The 21,968-nt window shown below is 37.8% G+C and overlaps 1 non-coding gene across 1 annotated transcript; it reads right to left on the reverse strand.

The window, feature by feature from the left end:
- Positions 1 to 3,508: 3,508 nt before the first annotated feature.
- LOC130978724 (small nucleolar RNA R71) lies at positions 3,509 to 3,616 on the reverse strand. Its single transcript, XR_009086342.1, has one exon. It is a non-coding gene; the product is annotated as a small nucleolar RNA R71 (small nucleolar RNA).
- Between the last annotated feature and the right edge of the window lie 18,352 nt (positions 3,617 to 21,968).

Raw genomic sequence — 21,968 nt, forward strand, 5'->3', positions numbered from 1 at the left:
TTTTTAGTATATTTTTATTAGTTTTTAGTTAAAATTCACTTTTCTGGACTTTACTATGAGTTTGTGTGTTTTTCTGTGATTTCAGGTATTTTCTGGCTGAAATTGAGGGACCTGAGCAAAAATCTGATCCAGAGACTGAAAAGGACTGCAGATGCTGTTGGATTCTGACCTCCCTGCACTCGAAGTGGATTTTCTGGAGCTACAGAAGCCCAATTGGCGCGCTCTCAACGGCGTTGGAAAGTAGACATCCTGGGCTTTCCAGCAATATATGATAGTCCATACTTTGCCCAAGATTTGATGGCCAAAACCGGCGTTCAAAGTCACCTTCAGAATTCCCAGCGTTAAACGCCGGAACTGGCACCAAAATGGGAGTTAAACGCCCAAACTGGCATAAAAGCTGGCGTTTAACTCCAAGAAGAGTCTCTACACGAAAAATGCTTCATTGCTCAGCCCAAGCACACACCAAGTGGGCCCGGAAGTGGATTTTTATGTCATTTACTCACCTTTGTAATTCCTAAGCTACTAGTTCCCTATAAGTAGGACCTTTTACTATTGTATTTTCATCTTGGTTCTTCTGGTTCCCTCTCTGGGGCCGAAACCAATGATCACTCTTGTTCTTATGTATTTTCAACGGTGGAGTTTCTACACACCATAGATTAAGGTGTGGAGCTCTGCTGTACCTCGAGTATTAATGCAATTACTATTGTTCTTCTATTCAATTCTGCTTGTTCTTGTTCCAAGATATCACTTGTTCTTCAACTTGATGAATGTGATGATCCGTGACACTCATCATCATTCTCACTTATGAACAAAGTGACTGACAACCACTTCTGTTCTACAAGCAACAAGGCTCTAGTGTTTATCTCTTGGATTCTTTAACCAGAATCTTCGTGGTATAGGCGAGAACTGATGGCGGCATTCAAGAGAATCCGGAAGGTCTAACCTTGTCTGTGGTATTCTGAGTAGGATTCAATGATTGAATGACTGTGATGTGCTTCAAACTCCTAGCAGGCGGGGCGTTAGTGACAGACGCAAAAGAATCGCTGGATTCTATTCCGGCCTGACCGAGAACCAACAGCTGATTAGCCATATGCTGTGACAGAGCATAGGAACATTTTCACTGAGAGGATGGGAGGTAGCCACTGACAACGGTGAAACCCTTGCATAAGCTTGCCATGGAAAGGAGTAAGAAGGATTGGATGAAGACAGTAGGAAAGCAGAGAGACGGAAGGGAAGGCATCTTCATACGCTTATCTGAAGCTCTCACCAATGATATACATAAGTATCTCTATCTTTATCTTTATGCTTTATTCATCATCTATACCCATTTGAGTCTGCCTGACTGAGATTTACAAGGTGACCATAGCTTGCTTCATACCAACAATCTCCGTGGGATTGACCCTTACTCACGTAAGGTATTACTTGGATGACCCAGTGCACTTGCTGGTTAGTTGTGCGAAGTTGTAGTGATCACAATTTCGCGCACCAAGTTTTTGGCGCCGTTGCCGGGGATTGTTCGAGTATGGACAACTGACGGTTCATCTTGTTGCTTAGATTAGGTTTTTTTTTTCAGAGTTCTTAAGAATGAATTCTAGTGTTTCAAGGTGATGTTCTTATCATCACCAAAGCTGATTGATCCTCATCAATTTAGCTCTTGAATGCAATGTCTTGCTGAAGCTTGGCTAGCCATGTCTAATTCCTTTAGACTGAAGCTTTAGACTAACATTGCATGATTCCTGGAATTCTCATTAAGAATTTTGATACCTTTATTTTCCTTTTCACTTAATTTTCGAAAAATCCAAAAATATTGCATATTTCTGTTCTTCTGGCATTTTTTTTAAATTCATGCATGTGTCTTCATTAATCTTCAAGTTGTTCTTGATGATTTCCTTGTTTTGATCTTTGAATTCTCTTGACTTGAGTGTTTTGTCATATGCATTCTCATTTTGTTAGTGTCAATAGTATACAAACTGCTAAGTTTGGTGTCTTGCATGCATTGTTATTTGATTTTAGTTGCATTTTGATTATTCCTCATGATTAAAAAAATCCAAAAATATTTTTAATTTGTGTCTTTTCAAGTCAATAATACAGAGAATTGAAGATTTAGAACATACTGCAGAGGAAGTATACAGAAAAAGCTGGGCATTCAAAAATGCCCAGTGAAGAAGACAGACTGGCGTTTAAACGCCAGCCAGGGTGCCTGGCTGGGCGTTTAACGCCCAAAAGGGTAGAGTTTTGGGCGTTAAACGCCAGAATGTGCACCATTCTGGGCGTTTAACGCCAGGATGGCAAAAGGGGGAAGATTTTGTTTTCAAAATCAATTTTTTTCAAGTTTTCAAAGTTTTTCAAAATAAAATCTTTTTCAAATCATATCTCTTCAATCAAATGTTTTCAAAATCAATTTCTTTCCTTTTTCAAAGATACTTACTAACAATTAATGATTTGATTGAACATTTTGAGTATGTTGCCTTTTCTGTTGAGAAAGGTTTAATGTTTGAATCATATCTTTTCTTGTTAGGCAAGTCATTAATTTTTAAAATCAAATCTTTTTAAAATTGTTTTCAAATCATATCTTTTCAATCATATCTTTTTAAAACCATAACTTTTCAATCAAATCTTTTTAATCACATCTTTTTCAAAATAGTTGTCAATCATATCTTTTTTATTTCTAAATTCAAAATCTTTTTCAAAAATCACTTGATTTCTTTTCCACTTTGAGTTTTCGAAAATTATCAATCAATTTTTCAAAATGTTTTTAAAATCTTTTTAATTAATTTTCGAAAATTCTCTTCCCCTCTTCTCACATCCTTCTGTTTATGGAGTACCACTCCTCCTCAATGCACAATTCGAACTCTATCTGATTAAGTTTGAATTCTCTACTTCTTCCTTCTACTATTCTGTTCTTCTGACACCTCAAGGAATCTCTATACTGTGACATAGAGGATTCCATATTTTCTGTTCTCTTCTCTTTCATATGAGCAGGAACAAAGACAAAGGCATTCTTGTTGAAGCTGACCCTGAACCTGAAAGGACCTTGAAGCGAAAGCTAAGAGAAGCTAAGGCACAACTCTCTGTAGAGGACCTAACAGAAATCTTCAAAGAAGAAGAAGCCATGGCAGCCGAAAACAACAACAATGCAAGGAAGGTACTGGGTGACTTTACTGCACCTACTCCCGACTTCTATGGGAGAAGCATCTCTATCCCTGCCATTGGAGCAAACAACTTTGAGCTTAAGCCTCAATTAGTTTCTCTAATGCAACAGAATTGCAAGTTCCATGGACTTCCATTGGAAGATCCTCATCAGTTCTTAGCTGAATTCTTGCAAATCTGTGACACTGTCAAGACTAATGGGGTTGACCCTGAGGTCTACAGACTTATGCTATTCCCTTTTGCTGTAAGAGACAGAGCTAGAACATGGTTGGACTCACAACCTAAAGAAAGCCTGGACTCATGGGAAAAGCTAGTCAATGCCTTCTTGGAAAAGTTCTTTCCACCTCAAAAATTGAGTAAGCTTAGAGTGGAAGTCCAAACCTTCAGACAGAAGGATGGAGAATCCCTCTATGAAGCTTGGGAAAGATACAAACAATTGATCAGAAAATGTCCTTCTGACATGCTTTCTGAATGGAGCATCATAGGTATTTTCTATGATGGTCTCTCTGAACTATCCAAGATGTCTTTGGATAGCTCTGCTGGAGGATCTCTTCATCTGAAGAAGACGCCTACAGAAGCTCAAGAACTAATTGAAATGGTTGCAAATAACCAATTCATGTACACTTCTGAAAGGAATCCTGTGAACAATGGGACTAATCAGAAGAAAGGAGTTCTTGAGATTGATACTCTGAATGCCATTCTGGCTCAGAATAAGATATTGACTCAACAAGTCAATTTAATTTCTCAAAGTCTGTCTGGAATGCAAAATGCACCAAGCAGTACTAAAGATGCTTCATCTAAAGAAGAAGCTTATGATCCTGAGAACCCTTCAATGGAAGAGGTGAATTACCTAGGAGAACCCTATGGAAACACCTATAATTCTTCATGGAGAAATCACCCAAATTTCTCATGGAAGAATCAAGAGAGACCTCAACAAGGTTTCAACAATAATGGTGGAAGAAACAGGTTTAGCAATGGCAAGCCTTTTCCATCATCTTCTCAGCAACAGACAGAGAATTCTAAGCAGAACCCCTCTGACTTAGCAACCATGGTCTCTGATCTAATCAAAACCACTCAAAGTTTCATGACTGAAACAAGGTCCTCCATTAGGAATTTGGAGGCACAAGTGGGACAGCTGAGCAAGAAAGTTACTGAACTCCCTCCTAGTACTCTCCCAAGCAATACAGAAGAAAATCCAAAAGGAGAGTGCAAGGCCATAAACATGGCCGAATCTGGAGAGGAAAGAGAGGAAGTGGACGCCACTGAGGAAGACCTCAATGGGCGTGCACTAGCGTCCACAGAGTTCCCTAATGAGGAACCATGGGAATCTGAGGCTCAAAATGAGACCATAGAGATTCCATTGGACCTACTTCTGCCATTCATGAGCTCTGATGAGTATTCTTCCTCTGAAGAGGATGAGTATATCACTGAAGAGCAAGTTGCTAAATACCTTGGAGCAATCATGAAGCTAAATGACAAGTTATTTGGAAATGAGACTTGGGAGGATGAACCCCCTTTGCTCACCAAAGAACTGGATGACTTGTCTAGGCAGAAATTACCTCAAAAGAGACAAGATCCTGGGAAGTTTTCAATACCTTGTACCATAGGCACCATGACCTTCAAGAAGGCTCTGTGTGACTTAGGGTCAAGTGTAAACCTCATGCCTCTCTCTATAATGGAGAAGCTAGGGATCTTTGAGGTGCAAGCTGCAAGAATCTCGTTAGAGATGGCAGACAACTCAAGAAAGAAAGCTCATGGACTTGTAGAGGATGTTTTGGTGAAGATTAAAGACCACTACATCCCTACTGATTTCATAGTCCTAGAGACTGGGAAATGCATGGATGAATCTATCATCCTTGGCAGACCCTTCCTAGCCACAGCAAAGGCTGTGATTGATGTTGATGGAGGTGAACTGATCATTCAAGTGAATGAAGAGTTCTTTGTGTTTAAGGCTCAAGGATACCCCTCTGTCACCATGGAGAGGAAGCATGAAGAGCTTCTCTCAAATCAGAGTCAAGCAGAGCCCCCACAGTCAAACTCTAAGTTTGGTGTTGGGAGGCTGACGATTGGATTTTTGACGGTTTAGAATTCACAAATGAATTCTCGTTGCAAGTATAGTTTCTAAACCAATCAAAAATCCTTTCATACAAAAGATTGTTTGCCACAAGTAACAAACCCCTAATTTTATAAACCGAAGTATTCAAACCTCGGGTCGTTCTCCCTAGGAATTGTAATGAAGTGTCTTGTTATTGGTTGTGAATTATATTTGGGGTTTTTAAGCTTTTGGACAAGAAATATAAATGACAAAGAAAGTAAACTAACAACTAACAAAGCTCTTGGCAAGATATGAGAACTAGAAGTCCTATCCTAATTATCCTCCTCAATTGTGATGACAAATTGTCCATTACTCCCACTTAGTTAACCTCTAGCTATGGAGGAAAGTCAAGTGGATGAATCAATTTGATTCCTCAAGTCCTAATCAACTCCTAAAGGAAAGACTAGCTTTAGAGGCATTCAAATTAATTAGCAACTTCTAATTATCAATCAACAAAGGAGTTAGATAACTCAAGAGTCACTAATTACTCTACCTAAGCCAAGAGGAACAAAACCTACACTAAAATCCAACCAAGCATTTCATCAAACACTTGGAAGGCATGAAAGGAAAGCATAGTAAATTGATAACAAGAATAGAATCTAACAACAATTATTGCAAAGAATTAATAACAACAATCAAAAGAAACACATCTATTGTGAATTACCTTGAATTGAATTTGAAGAAAGTAGAAGAAACAAAAGTAGATCTACAACAAAACACAAGAACAACATAAAGGAAATTACAACAAAAGAATGGAAGAAGAATGAATGTAACAACAAAGAATTGAAAGGTAGAAGTAGAAGAAAGCAAAGATTAAATCTAGATCTAAGAACTAAACCTAATCCTAATCCTAGAGAGAAGTGAGAGCTTCTCTCTCTAGAAACTACTTCTAAACTAATCCTAAACTAATGGTAACTAGTTCTAAAGTATGAAAGTATGAAAAGTATCAAAAAGTATCCTGATTCCCCTTCAATCCTTGGCTTAAATAGCATCAGAAATGAGTTGGATTGGGCCCACAAGGCTTCTAAAATCGCTGGCCACATGTTGCTTTAAGTGAACTAGGTGGCAGCAACGGCGCGTGCGCGTACTTTGCGCGTGCGCGCCACCATACGTGTAGCAACTATGGCAAATCTTATATCGTTTCGAAGCCCCGGATGTTAGCTTTCTAACCCAACTGGAACCGCATCATTTGGACCTCTGTAGCTCAAGTTATGGTCGTTTAAGTGCAAAGAGGTCGGCTTGACAGCTTTCCGGTTCTTTCATTTCTTCATGAGTTCTCCAACTTTTCATGCTTCTTTCTTCATTCCCTTGATCCAATCTTTGCCTTCTAAATCTGAAATCACTTAGCAAACATATCAAGGCATCTAATGGAATCAAGGAGAATTAAATTTAGCTATTTTAAGACCTAAAAAGCATGTTTTCACTCTTAAGCACAATTAAAGGAGAATATACAAAACCATGCTATTTCATTGAATAAATGTGGGTAAAAGGTTATAAAATCTCCTAAAATCAATACAAGATAAACCGTAAAATTGGGGTTTGTCAACCTCCCCACACTTAAACCAAGCATGTCCTCATGCTTAAGCCAAGAGAAAGCAAAGGGATCAACATTTATTCAATGAAAACTAACTAAATGCAATCTACCTATATGCAACTATTTACATGAATGCAATTGCTTGGTCAAAATAAATTAATTCCCAAGAAGCATATATAAGCACAAGGGCAAAAGGACTAGCAAGTCTAATCCACAATTGAATTGAGTTATTAAATATTTTTACAAACTTGCATGAAAGGAGATGATCATTGGTGGAAACATGTAATTGAGCATCAAACCCTCACCGGATGTATTTGCACTCTATTCGCTCAAGTGTTTAGGGTTGATTCACTCAATTCTCTCCTAATCATGCTTTCCAAGATTTGTTCTTCTTCTAACAATAAACAAATATTTCATGCATGCATACATATATCATGAGGTCTTTTCTTTGGTTGTAATGGGGCTAGGGTTAAGGTAGGATGCATATATGGTTAAGTGAGCTTGGAATTTGAATCTTTGATAAGCTTAAACTTCCCACCTAACCTATGACATCCTATACAATTAAATTCCAACATAACTACCCATTTTTCACTCTTTCACATACTCATGTATTCTTTTTTTTAATTTCACAACACCTATGCATTGATTTTATTGGACTATACTTTGATTTGGGGCATTTTGTCCCCTTTTTATTCCTTTCTTTTTTTTCTTTTTCTTTCTTTTTCTATATATTTTTTTTCTTTTCCATATTATTTTTTTTCTTTTTCTTTTGTTTTTCTCATTTTTTTTTTCTATTACAAGAATCTCAATGCATAAGGTTTTACATTTGATCAATATATGAGTATGTACCCAATTCCCAATATTTTCAATAACAATACAAAATTACCCTTTTATTCACCCAATGTCCCAAGGTTCCCACACTTGAATGATACTCACACACACTAGCCTAAGCCAATCAAAGATCCAAATTAAGGACATTTATTGTTTTTTCGCTTTAAGGCTTGTAATGTGCTAAAATTAAGAACAAGTGGGTTAAGCGTTGGCTCAAATTGGCTAACAAAGGAATATAAAAGGTTGGCTATTTGGATAAGTGAGTTGAATGAAATGATGGCCTCAATCATATAAATGCATGAATACACAAAATAATGGATATAAAGAATCAAACAAATCAAAGATTACAATCATAGAAAGAGAATAATGCACACAAGAAGGAAAATAAGTGGTTATAAGATGTAACCACACCATTAGGCTCAAATCTCACTTGCTTGTGTTCTTAGCTCAAAAATATGATCCAAAAAATATATATTTCAAGCAAGTTCTATGAAAAATTTTCACTCAAATCAATTAAGGTGCCCTATAGATAGAAATCTTGAAAATTTTCATTATTTTGACTAAGCTTATTGTGTATACATATACAAAAATTAAGAGAATGCAAGTAAAAACCATAAAATCCTAGAATGAAATGCAAAAGTGTTGGGATTAGAAACTTGTCACCCGAAATCGCCGAACGGTCGGACGACCTCCCCACACTTAAAAGTTTGCACCGTCCTCGGTGCACTCAAAGATGAGCAAGGGGGTACGACGACTCTCCGGATTGCTACGTGTTCTTAGTCTTGCTTCCGTTATTGCTTGTGGTGTATTCATCATGAAAAACAAAAATAGAACACCATAAGGTGAGAAAACAAAAGCAAGGAAGCATACAATGTTGGAATGAGGTAAATCACTAGAATTGAGTGAGTGAATTAGTGTGACATTAGTGACAAATACGTGTGTGAATTCTAAATTGCGCGGTTTAGAACACACATTAGCATAAAAGTTATGTCACAAAAGAAGCATGCACTTCACTCATTCTAGTATGCTTGAGATGCTTTAAGTGAACTTGTAAGGTAAAACAAGCATTAAAGAAGCATGAAAGCATTCAAGCCAAACACATATGGATGCATCTAATCATAAAATACAATGCATTAAGGTAAATGCACAACCTCATCCATCAAGAGGTTGTCTAATCACAAAATAAGGCTCAAATCACATGGTGGCCAAATCATGTAATTCAAGAAGAGTTACAAGCTCGAAGGCAATTCTCATCACTTGGTATTTTTCAAAAGATAAGCATGAAAAACTCAAGACCAAGTAGCAAAATATAACCTCAATCATAGGATCCAACAAAGATTATCTAAAAACATTAATGCTAAATTAGCATTTAGGAAATAAGGGGGAAACAATGCATAGTAAACAAAGCCAATAATCCAACACTTATGATGAAAAGAGAGAAAATAAAATGAAAACTAAACTAAAACTAACTAACAAACTAACCGACTAACTAATTAACTAACTAAAATAAATGGTTATCCATGGTGTTTGGAAGTGTTGGATGAGGGGTAGGAGGAGGGAAAAAGAAAGGAGGAGGAAAGAAATAGAAAGAGGAGAAGAAAAGAAATGTGGTGAAGGAAGGAAATCCACGCGTACGCGCGCATGCCGCGCGTGCGCGGATGGTTTATTTCGAGAGTGGCGCGTACGCGTCATGTGCGCATGCGCGCAAGTGGGGTTGTGCCAAAGGCACAACGTTGGCGTGGCGTAGGCATAACTCTCTGGAAAATGTATGGAATGTGGAACTTCTCAATCCACGCGTACGCACGTATGGCGCGCGTGCGTGGATGGTCCAAAATGCATGATGTGCGCGTACGCGTGAAGTGCGCGTACGCGTGGATGGTGCTCTGTTTTTCAAATTTTTTTTTTGCTATGTTTTTGCACCAATCCAAGCATTCTAAACCTCCAAGCATCTACCAAAATACCATAAAACCTTATTTGACATGATAAAATACTAATTAAACTCAACCAACTAATCTAAACATGAAATTAAACTAGTTCTTCCAATATGTACAAAAAAAAAGAAAATGAAAGGATTTTACCATGGTGGGTTGTCTTCCACCTAGCACTTTTGTTTATTGTCCTTAAGTTGGACTTATGGGGAGCTTCTCTCAAGGTGGCTTGTGCTTGTACTCATCTTGGAACTTCCACCAATGCTTGGACTTCCAATAAGCTCCATCATTCAAGATTAATATCTCCAAGCTTTGATGGAGTTCTTCACAAACCATGGGCTCCCAATGTTGATCCTCATGTGTTCCCGGATCCCATATTTTGTCTTCACACCCATCTCCAAGTTGATTATCATTAATCCATGTGGGTGGTGAGCAAGGTGAATTCTCAACAAAGTGACCAAACATCCTTCTAGGCCCATGTATTTTGAATGAGAGAGTGGATGGTGGTGGCTTGGGGGGAGGTATTTCCAATGTGCTAGTAAACTCCACTCCCTTGTTTGCTTCTTTGTCAATCTCCACCTCTTCATAAACTTCTTCATTTTCAATTCTTTGTTCATCATATTCATCTAGCTCTTCTCCATCACTCAAGTCATAAATGGGAGGTTGAGAGAAATCTACCTCCATATCACTTTCAAATTCATTGGGAGAAGGTTCTTCAAATTCAAAGGATTCTTCACCAAGAAGATTGGATGCATGATCTTCATCACCAAGGAAACTCAATTTTTGCTTCATTCCTTCCAAGTCTTCATTCAAAAATTGTTTTGGAGATTGTGCACTTTCCTCCTCAACATCAAATTCAATCTTCTTGGAGGGGTTTTCTTCAATTCTAAGTTCCCAAGGGGGTTCCGCATCTCCTAAGTCTTCAACCACTTCTTCCTCTTCTTCAATGACCATAGGTTCCTCCAATTGTTCTAACACAAAGTAGCATTCCTCATTCTCCACCGGAGTTTCCAATCTCTCCTTCATGCTATGCTTTTCAATTGATTCTCCACATGTAACCATGGAAGTGCCTTGAGTACTCAAATATTGGGAGACTAAATTGCTTACTACCTTGGTCAAAGTAGCCATAAATTCTAGTGTCTCCCTTTGCATTTCTCCTTGCACTTGAAGTATAAGGCTAAGGATTTCATCCATTGAAGATTGGAGTGGATAAGAGGGTTCATTGTCTTGGAGGAAGGGTTCATTATAGGAAGGTAGTTCTTCTTGGTAAGGTGGTGGTGTGTATTGAGGTGGTTCTTGGGAGTAGTAATCTTGGAATTGTGGTTCCATGTATGGCTCATATGGTTCAAAAGGTGGTTGGTGTAGTGGATATGAATCATGGTCATATGGAGGTGTTTGGTGAAAATAGGCTTGAGAGTGTGGTTGAGGCTCATGTTGAGGATATGACTCATAGGCATATGGTGGTGGTTCTTGAAAATCACAAGGAGATTCACCATAGCCATTTGATTGGTATGCATCATAGAATGGCTCTTCTTCATAGTGCATTGGTGGAGATTGTTGCCATGAGGATTGATCATAAGCATATGGCTCCTCCCACCTTTGATTGTCCCATCCTTGATACATTTCTTCATTGTAATCTCCACTTCCTACAACATAGTTGTAACTACACTCATAGCCAATATGAGAATTCATAGTGGAAAGAGAAAACAAAAATAAAAAAATAATGAAAAGCAAGAGAAATAAAATTCTACAACTAGCAAATAAAGCAAAGAGCAAAGCGCCATTTTGACGATTGGATTTTTGACGGTTTAGAATTCACAAATGAATTCTCGTTGCAAGTATAGTTTCTAAACCAATCAAAAATCCTTTCATACAAAAGATTGTTTGCCACAAGTAACAAACCCCTAATTTTATAAACCGAAGTATTCAAACCTCGGGTCGTTCTCCCTAGGAATTGTAATGAAGTGTCTTGTTATTGGTTGTGAATTATATTTGGGGTTTTTAAGCTTTTGGACAAGAAATATAAATGACAAAGAAAGTAAACTAACAACTAACAAAGCTCTTGGCAAGATATGAGAACTAGAAGTCCTATCCTAATTATCCTCCTCAATTGTGATGACAAATTGTCCATTACTCCCACTTAGTTAACCTCTAGCTATGGAGGAAAGTCAAGTGGATGAATCAATTTGATTCCTCAAGTCCTAATCAACTCCTAAAGGAAAGACTAGCTTTAGAGGCATTCAAATTAATTAGCAACTTCTAATTATCAATCAACAAAGGAGTTAGATAACTCAAGAGTCACTAATTACTCTACCTAAGCCAAGAGGAACAAAACCTACACTAAAATCCAACCAAGCATTTCATCAAACACTTGGAAGGCATGAAAGGAAAGCATAGTAAATTGATAACAAGAATAGAATCTAACAACAATTATTGCAAAGAATTAATAACAACAATCAAAAGAAACACATCTATTGTGAATTACCTTGAATTGAATTTGAAGAAAGTAGAAGAAACAAAAGTAGATCTACAACAAAACACAAGAACAACATAAAGGAAATTACAACAAAAGAATGGAAGAAGAATGAATGTAACAACAAAGAATTGAAAGGTAGAAGTAGAAGAAAGCAAAGATTAAAATCTAGATCTAAGAACTAAACCTAATCCTAATCCTAGAGAGAAGTGAGAGCTTCTCTCTCTAGAAACTACTTCTAAACTAATCCTAAACTAATGGTAACTAGTTCTAAAGTATGAAAGTATGAAAAGTATCAAAAAGTATCCTGATTCCCCTTCAATCCTTGGCTTAAATAGCATCAGAAATGAGTTGGATTGGGCCCACAAGGCTTCTAAAATCGCTGGCCACATGTTGCTTTAAGTGAACTAGGTGGCAGCAACGGCGCGTGCGCGTACTTTGCGCGTGCGCGCCACCATACGTGTAGCAACTATGGCAAATCTTATATCGTTTCGAAGCCCCGGATATTAGCTTTCTAACCCAACTGGAACCGCATCATTTGGACCTCTGTAGCTCAAGTTATGGTCGTTTAAGTGCGAAGAGGTCGGCTTGACAGCTTTCCGGTTCTTTCATTTCTTCATGAGTTCTCCAACTTTTCATGCTTCTTTCTTCATTCCCTTGATCCAATCTTTGCCTTCTAAATCTGAAATCACTTAGCAAACATATCAAGGCATCTAATGGAATCAAGGAGAATTAAATTTAGCTATTTTAAGACCTAAAAAGCATGTTTTCACTCTTAAGCACAATTAAAGGAGAATATACAAAACCATGCTATTTCATTGAATAAATGTGGGTAAAAGGTTATAAAATCTCCTAAAATCAATACAAGATAAACCGTCAAATTGGGGTTTGTCAGTAGTAAGCAATTTAGTCTCCCAATATTTGAGTACTCAAGGCACTTCCATGGTTACATGTGGAGAATCAATTGAAAAGCATAGCATGAAGGAGAGATTGGAAACTCCGGTGGAGAATGAGGAATGCTACTTTGTGTTAGAACAATTGGAGGAACCTATGGTCATTGAAGAAGAGGAAGAAGTGGTTGAAGACTTAGGAGATGCGGAACCCCCTTGGGAACTTAGAATTGAAGAAAACCCCTCCAAGAAGATTGAATTTGATGTTGAGGAGGAAAGTGCACAATCTCCAAAACAATTTTTGAATGAAGACTTGGAAGGAATGAAGCAAAAATTGAGTTTCCTTGGTGATGAAGATCATGCATCCAATCTTCTTGGTGAAGAATCCTTTGAATTTGAAGAACCTTCTCCCAATGAATTTGAAAGTGATATGGAGGTAGATTTCTCTCAACCTCCCATTTATGACTTGAGTGATGGAGAAGAGCTAGATGAATATGATGAACAAAGGATTGAAAATGAAGAAGTCTATGAAGAGGTGGAGATTGACAAAGAAGCAAACAAGGGAGTGGAGTTTACTAGCACATTGGAAATACCTCCCCCCAAGCCACCACCATCCACTCTCTCATTCAAAATACATGGGCCTAGAAGGATGTTTGGTCACTTTGTTGAGAATTCACCTTGCTCACCACCCACATGGATTAATGATAATCAACTTGGAGATGGGTGTGAAGACAAAATATGGGATCCGGGAACACATGAGGATCAACATTGGGAGCCCATGGTTTGTGAAGAACTCCATCAAAGCTTGGAGATATTAATCTTGAATGATGGAGCTTATTGGAAGTCCAAGCATTGGTGGAAGTTCCAAGATGAGTACAAGCACAAGCCACCTTGAGAGAAGCTCCCCATAAGTCCAACTTAAGGACAATAAACAAAAGTGCTAGGTGGGAGACAACCCACCATGGTAAAATCCTTTCATTTTCTTTTTTTTGTACATATTGGAAGAACTAGTTTAATTTCATGTTTAGATTAGTTGGTTGAGTTTAATTAGTATTTTATCATGTCAAATAAGGTTTTATGGTATTTTGGTAGATGCTTGGAGGTTTAGAATGCTTGGATTGGTGCAAAAACATAGCAAAAAAAAAAGATTTGAAAAACAGAGCACCATCCACGCGTACGCGCACTTCACGCGTACGCGCACATCATGCATTTTGGACCATCCACGCACGCGCGCCATACGTGCGTACGCGTGGATTGAGAAGTTCCACATTCCATACATTTTCCAGAGAGTTATGCCTATGCCACGCCAACGTTGTGCCTTTGGCACAACCCCACTTGCGCGCATGCGCACATGACGCGTATGCGCCACTCTCGAAATAAACCATCCGCGCGCGCGGGGCATGCGCGCGTACGCGTGGATTTCCTTCCTTCACCACATTTCTTTTCTTCTCCTCTTTCTATTTCTTTCCTCCTCCTTTCTTTTTCCCTCCTCCTACCCCTCATCCAACACTTCCAAACACCATGGATAACCATTTATTTTAGTTAGTTAATTAGTTAGTCGGTTAGTTTGTTAGTTAGTTTTAGTTTAGTTTTCATTTTATTTTCTCTCTTTTCATCATAAGTGTTGGATTATTGGCTTTGTTTACTATGCATTGTTTCCGCCTTATTTCCTAAATGCTAATTTAGCATTAATGTTTTTAGATAATCTTTGTTGGATCCTATGATTGAGGTTATATTTTGCTACTTGGTCTTGAGTTTTTCATGCTTATCTTTTGAAAAATACCAAGTGATGAGAATTGCCTTCGAGCTTGTAACTCTTCTTGAATTACATGATTTGGCCACCATGTGATTTGAGCCTTATTTTGTGATTAGACAACCTCTTGATGGATGAGGTTGTGCATTTACCTTAATGCATTGTATTTTATGATTAGATGCATCCATATGTGTTTGGCTTGAATGCTTTCATGCTTCTTTAATGCTTGTTTTACCTTACAAGTTCACTTAAAGCATCTCAAGCATACTAGAATGAGTGAAGTGCATGCTTCTTTTGTGACATAACTTTTATGCTAATGTGTGTTCTAAACCGCGCAATTTAGAATTCACACACGTATTTGTCACTAATGTCACACTAATTCACTCACTCATTCTAGTGATTTACCTCATTCCAACATTGTATGCTTCCTTGCTTTTGTTTTCTCACCTTATGGTGTTCTATTTTTGTTTTTCATGATGAATACACCACAAGCAATAACGGAAGCAAGACTAAGAACACGTAGCAATCCGGAGAGTCGTCGTACCCCCTTGCTCATCTTTGAGTGCACCGAGGACGGTGCAAACTTTTAAGTGTGGGGAGGTCGTCCGACCGTTCGGCGATTTCGGGTGACAAGTTTCTAATCCCAACACTTTTGCATTTCATTCTAGGATTTTATGGTTTTTACTTGCATTCTCTTAATTTTTGTATATGTATACACAATAAGCTTAGTCAAAATAATGAAAATTTTCAAGATTTCTATCTATAGGGCACCTTAATTGATTTGAGTGAAAATTTTTCATAGAACTTGCTTGAAATATATATATTTTTTGGATCATATTTTTGAGCTAAGAACACAAGCAAGTGAGATTTGAGCCTAATGGTGTGGTTACATCTTATAACCACTTATTTTCCTTCTTGTGTGCATTATTCTCTTTCTATGATTGTAATCTTTGATTTGTTTGATTCTTTATATCCATTATTTTGTGTATTCATGCATTTATATGATTGAGGCCATCATTTCATTCAACTCACTTATCCAAATAGCCAACCTTTTATATTCCTTTGTTAGCCAATTTGAGCCAACGCTTAACCCACTTGTTCTTAATTTTAGCACATTACAAGCCTTAAAGCGAAAAAACAATAAATGTCCTTAATTTGGATCTTTGATTGGCTTAGGCTAGTGTGTGTGAGTATCATTCAAGTGTGGGAACCTTGGGACATTGGGTGAATAAAAGGGTAATTTTGTATTGTTATTGAAAATATTGGGAATTGGGTACATACTCATATATTGATCAAATGTAAAACCTTATGCATTGAGATTCTTGTAATAGAAAAAAAAATGAGAAAAACAAAAGAAAAAGAAAAAAAATAATATGGAAAAGAAAAAAAATATATAGAAAAAGAAAGAAAAAGAAAAAAAAAGAAAGGAATAAAAAGGGGACAAAATGCCCCAAATCAAAGTATAGTCCAATAAAATCAATGCATAGGTGTTGTGAAATTAAAAAAAAGAATACATGAGTATGTGAAAGAGTGAAAAATGGGTAGTTATGTTGGAATTTAATTGTATAGGATGTCATAGGTTAGGTGGGAAGTTTAAGCTTATCAAAGATTCAAATTCCAAGCTCACTTAACCATATATGCATCCTACCTTAACCCTAGCCCCATTACAACCAAAGAAAAGACCTCATGATATATGTATGCATGCATGAAATAGTTGTTGATTGTTAGAAGAAGAACAAATCTTGGAAAGCATGATTAGGAGAGAATTGAGTGAATCAACCCTAAACACTTGAGCGAATAGAGTGCAAATACATCCGGTGAGGGTTTGATGCTCAATTACATGTTTCCACCAATGATCATCTCCTTTCATGCAAGTTTGTAAAAATATTTAATAACTCAATTCAATTGTGGATTAGACTTGCTAGTCCTTTTGCCCTTGTGCTTATATATGCTTCTTGGGAATTAATTTATTTTGACCAAGCAATTGCATTCATGTAAATAGTTGCATATAGGTAGATTGCATTTAGTTAGTTTTCATTGAATAAATGTTGATCCCTTTGCTTTCTCTTGGCTTAAGCATGAGGACATGCTTGGTTTAAGTGTGGGGAGGTTGACAAACCCCAATTTGACGGTTTATCTTGTATTGATTTTAGGAGATTTTATAACCTTTTACCCACATTTATTCAATGAAATAGCATGGTTTTGTATATTCTCCTTTAATTGTGCTTAAGAGTGAAAACATGCTTTTTAGGTCTTAAAATAGCTAAATATAGTGGTGAGTATTCCCGCCTGTCATGCGGGTGACCCGGGTTCGATCCCCGGCAACGGCGCCATTTTGACGATTGGATTTTTGACGGTTTAGAATTCACAAATGAATTCTCGTTGCAAGTATAGTTTCTAAACCAATCAAAAATCCTTTCATACAAAAGATTGTTTGCCACAAGTAACAAACCCCTAATTTTATAAACCGAAGTATTCAAACCTCGGGTCGTTCTCCCTAGGAATTGTAATGAAGTGTCTTGTTATTGGTTGTGAATTATATTTGGGGTTTTTAAGCTTTTGGACAAGAAATATAAATGACAAAGAAAGTAAACTAACAACTAACAAAGCTCTTGGCAAGATATGAGAACTAGAAGTCCTATCCTAATTATCCTCCTCAATTGTGATGACAAATTGTCCATTACTCCCACTTAGTTAACCTCTAGCTATGGAGGAAAGTCAAGTGGATGAATCAATTTGATTCCTCAAGTCCTAATCAACTCCTAAAGGAAAGACTAGCTTTAGAGGCATTCAAATTAATTAGCAACTTCTAATTATCAATCAACAAAGGAGTTAGATAACTCAAGAGTCACTAATTACTCTACCTAAGCCAAGAGGAACAAAACCTACACTAAAATCCAACCAAGCATTTCATCAAACACTTGGAAGGCATGAAAGGAAAGCATAGTAAATTGATAACAAGAATAGAATCTAACAACAATTATTGCAAAGAATTAATAACAACAATCAAAAGAAACACATCTATTGTGAATTACCTTGAATTGAATTTGAAGAAAGTAGAAGAAACAAAAGTAGATCTACAACAAAACACAAGAACAACATAAAGGAAATTACAACAAAAGAATGGAAGAAGAATGAATGTAACAACAAAGAATTGAAAGGTAGAAGTAGAAGAAAGCAAAGATTAAAATCTAGATCTAAGAACTAAACCTAATCCTAATCCTAGAGAGAAGTGAGAGCTTCTCTCTCTAGAAACTACTTCTAAACTAATCCTAAACTAATGGTAACTAGTTCTAAAGTATGAAAGTATGAAAAGTATCAAAAAGTATCCTAATTCCCCTTCAATCCTTGGCTTAAATAGCATCAGAAATGAGTTGGATTGGGCCCACAAGGCTTCTAAAATCGCTGGCCACATGTTGCTTTAAGTGAACTAGGTGGCAGCAACGGCGCGTGCGCGTACTTTGCGCGTGCGCGCCACCATACGTGTAGCAACTATGGCAAATCTTATATCGTTTCGAAGCCCCGGATATTAGCTTTCTAACCCAACTGGAACCGCATCATTTGGACCTCTGTAGCTCAAGTTATGGTCGTTTAAGTGCGAAGAGGTCGGCTTGACAGCTTTCCGGTTCTTTCATTTCTTCATGAGTTCTCCAACTTTTCATGCTTCTTTCTTCATTCCCTTGATCCAATCTTTGCCTTCTAAATCTGAAATCACTTAGCAAACATATCAAGGCATCTAATGGAATCAAGGAGAATTAAATTTAGCTATTTTAAGACCTAAAAAGCATGTTTTCACTCTTAAGCACAATTAAAGGAGAATATACAAAACCATGCTATTTCATTGAATAAATGTGGGTAAAAGGTTATAAAATCTCCTAAAATCAATACAAGATAAACCGTCAAATTGGGGTTTGTCAGAGGCCACAACCAAACTCTAAGTTTGGTGTTGAACCCCCACATTCAAACTCTAAGTTTAGTGTTGGGAGGTTCCAACATTGCTCTGAGAAAATATGAGGCTCCATGAGAGCCATCTGTCAAGCTACTGACATTAAAGAAGCGCTTGTTGGGAGGCAACCCAATGTTATATTTTATCTATTTTCTTTTGTTATTTTATGTTTTTTGTAGGTTGATGATCATAAGGAGTCACAAAATCAATTGAAAAAAGCAAAAACAGAATGAAAAACAGGAAGAAAAACAGCACACCCTGGAGGAAGAACCTACTGGCATTTAAACGCCAGTAAGGCTAGCAGTTGGGCGTTTAACGCCCAGTCTGGCACCATTCTGGGCGTTTAACGCCAGAAAGGGGCACCAGACTGGCATTAAACGCCAGGAAAGGGCAAGAACCTGGCGTTAAATGCCAGAAATGGGCACCAGCCTGGCGTTTAACGCCAGATTTGGCACAAAACGCAAATTTTCTTGTCACTTGGTGCAGGGATGACTTTTCCTTGACACCTCAGGATCTGTGGACCCCACAGGATCCCCACCAACCCCACCACCCTCTTTCTTCTTCACCCATTCACCAATCACCTCAACACCTCTTCCCCATAAACCCTTCTTCACTCCTTCATTTTCACACCACCTAAACACCACTTCTCCCCCTCTTTGGCCGAACACAAAGCCATTCCCTTCTTCCTCATTTCTTCTTCTTCTACTCTCTTCTTTCTTCTTTTGCTCGAGGACAAGCAAACCTTTTAAGTTTGGTGTGGTAAAAGCATTGCTTTTTGTTTTTCCATAACCATTTATGGCATCCAAGGCCGGAGAAACCTCTAGAAAGAGGAAAGGGAAGGCAAAAGCCTCTACCTCCGAGTCATGAGAGATGGAGAGATTCATCTCAAGAGTGCATCAAGACCACTTCTATGAAGTTGTGGCCATGAATAAGGGTCAACTTTGATCAAAAGGTTGGACCAAGTCCTCATAGATATCTGTGAAGAGGACGCCCAATGGAAGAGAAATTTAAGAGGGAAGCCGGTTCAACTAAGAAGGCATGACCTCAAGCCCATCACTAAGAAAAGGATGGAGCAAACAAGAGATCCTCCTCCTCATGAAAGTCCCTAAGATGCCTCAAGGGATGCACTTTCCTCCACAAGACTATTGGGAGCAAATTAACACCTCCCTAGGAGAATTGAGTTCCAACATGGGACAACTAAGGGTGGAGCACCAAGAACATTCCATCATCCTCCATGAAATTAGAGAAGATCAAAGAATCATGAGAGAGGAGCAACAAAGACAAGGAAGAGACATTGAGGAGCTCAAGCACTCCATAAGATCTTCAAGAGGAAGAACAAGCCGCCATCACTGAGGTGGACCCGTTCTTTAATTTCCTTGTTCTTTATTTTTCTTGTTTTTCGAAAAATCATGCTTATGTTTATCCATCTTTGTGTCTTATGATCATTAGTGTCTTAGTGTCAATGCCTTAAAGTTATGAATGTCCTATGAATCCATCACCTTTCTTAAAAGAAAACTGTTTTTATCACAAAAGAACAAGAAGTACAGGATTTCAAATTCATCTTTAAAACTAGCTTAATTAGTTTGATGTGGTGACAATACTTTTTATTTTCTGAATGTATGCTTGAACAGTGCATATGTCTTTTGAATTTGTTGTTCATGAATGTTAAAATTGTTGGCTCTTGAAAGAATGATGAAAAAGGAGACATGTTACTGAGGATCTGAAAAATCATAAAAATGATTCTTGAAGCAAGAAAAAGCAGTGAATACAAAAAAAAACGAAAAAAGGGGAGAAAAAGAAAAAGAAAGAAAAAGAAAGAAATAAAGTTGTGACCCAAGGCAAAAAGAGTGTGCTTAAGAACCCTGGACACCTCTAATTGGGGACTCTAGCAAAGCTGAGTCACAATCTGAAAAGGTTCACCCAATTATGTGTCTGTGGCATGTATGTATCCGGTGGTAATACTGGAAAACAGAGTGCTTTGGGCCACGGCCAAGACTCATAAAGTAACTGTGTTCAAGAATCATCATACCTAACTAGGAGAATCAATAACACTATCTGGATTTTGAGTTCCTAAAGAAGCTAATCATTCTGAATTTCAAAGGATAGAGTGAGATGCCAAAACTGTTCGGAGGCAAAAAGCTACTAGTCCCGCTCATCTAATTTGGAGCTAAGTTTCATTGATAATTTGGAGTCTATAGTATATTCTCTTCTTTTTATCTTATTTGATTTTCAGTTGCTTGGGGACAAGCAACAATTTAAGTTTGGTGTTGTGATGAGCGGATAATTTGTACGCTTTTTGGCATTGTTTTTAGTATGTTTTTAGTATATTTAGTTGAGTTTTTAGTATATTTTTATTAGTTTTTAGTTAAAATTCACTTTTCTGGACTTTACTATGAGTTTGTGTATTTTTCTGTGATTTCAGGTATTTTCTGGCTGAAATTGAGGGACCTGAGCAAAAATCTGATCCAGAGACTGAAAAGGACTGCAGATGCTGTTGGATTCTGACCTCCCTGCACTCGAAGTGGATTTTCTGGAGCTACAGAAGCCCAATTGGTGCGCTCTCAACGGCGTTGGAAAGTAGACATCCTGGGCTTTCCAGCAATATATGATAGTCCATACTTTGCCCAAGATTTGATGGCCCAAACCGGCGTTCAAAGTCACCTTCAGAATTCCCAGCGTTAAACGCCGGAACTGGCACCAAAATGGGAGTTAAACGCCCAAACTGGCATAAAAGCTGGCGTTTAACTCCAAGAAGAGTCTCTACACGAAAAATGCTTCATTGCTCAGCCCAAGCACACACCAAGTGGGCCCGGAAGTGGATTTTTATGTCATTTACTCACCTTTGTAATTCCTAAGCTACTAGTTCCCTATAAGTAGGACCTTTTACTATTGTATTTTCATCTTGGTTCTTCTGGTTACCTCTCTGGGGCCGAAACCAATGATCACTCTTGTTCTTATGTATTTTCAACGGTGGAGTTTCTACACACCATATATTAAGGTGTGGAGCTCTGCTGTACCTCGAGTATTAATGCAATTACTATTGTTCTTCTATTCAATTCTGCTTGTTCTTGTTCCAAGATATCACTTGTTCTTCAACTTGATGAATGTGATGATCCGTGACACTCATCATCATTCTCACTTATGAACAAAGTGACTGACAACCACTTCTGTTCTACAAGCAACAAGGCTCTAGTGTTTATCTCTTGGATTCTTTAACCAGAATCTTCGTGGTATAGGCGAGAACTGATGGCGGCATTCAAGAGAATCCGGAAGGTCTAACCTTGTCTGTGGTATTCTGAGTAGGATTCAATGATTGAATGACTGTGACGTGCTTCAAACTCCTAGCAGGCGGGGCGTTAGTGACAGAC

Source organism: Arachis stenosperma, chromosome 4 (genome assembly GCF_014773155.1).
Source record: "Arachis stenosperma cultivar V10309 chromosome 4, arast.V10309.gnm1.PFL2, whole genome shotgun sequence".
NCBI lineage: Eukaryota > Viridiplantae > Streptophyta > Magnoliopsida > Fabales > Fabaceae > Arachis > Arachis stenosperma.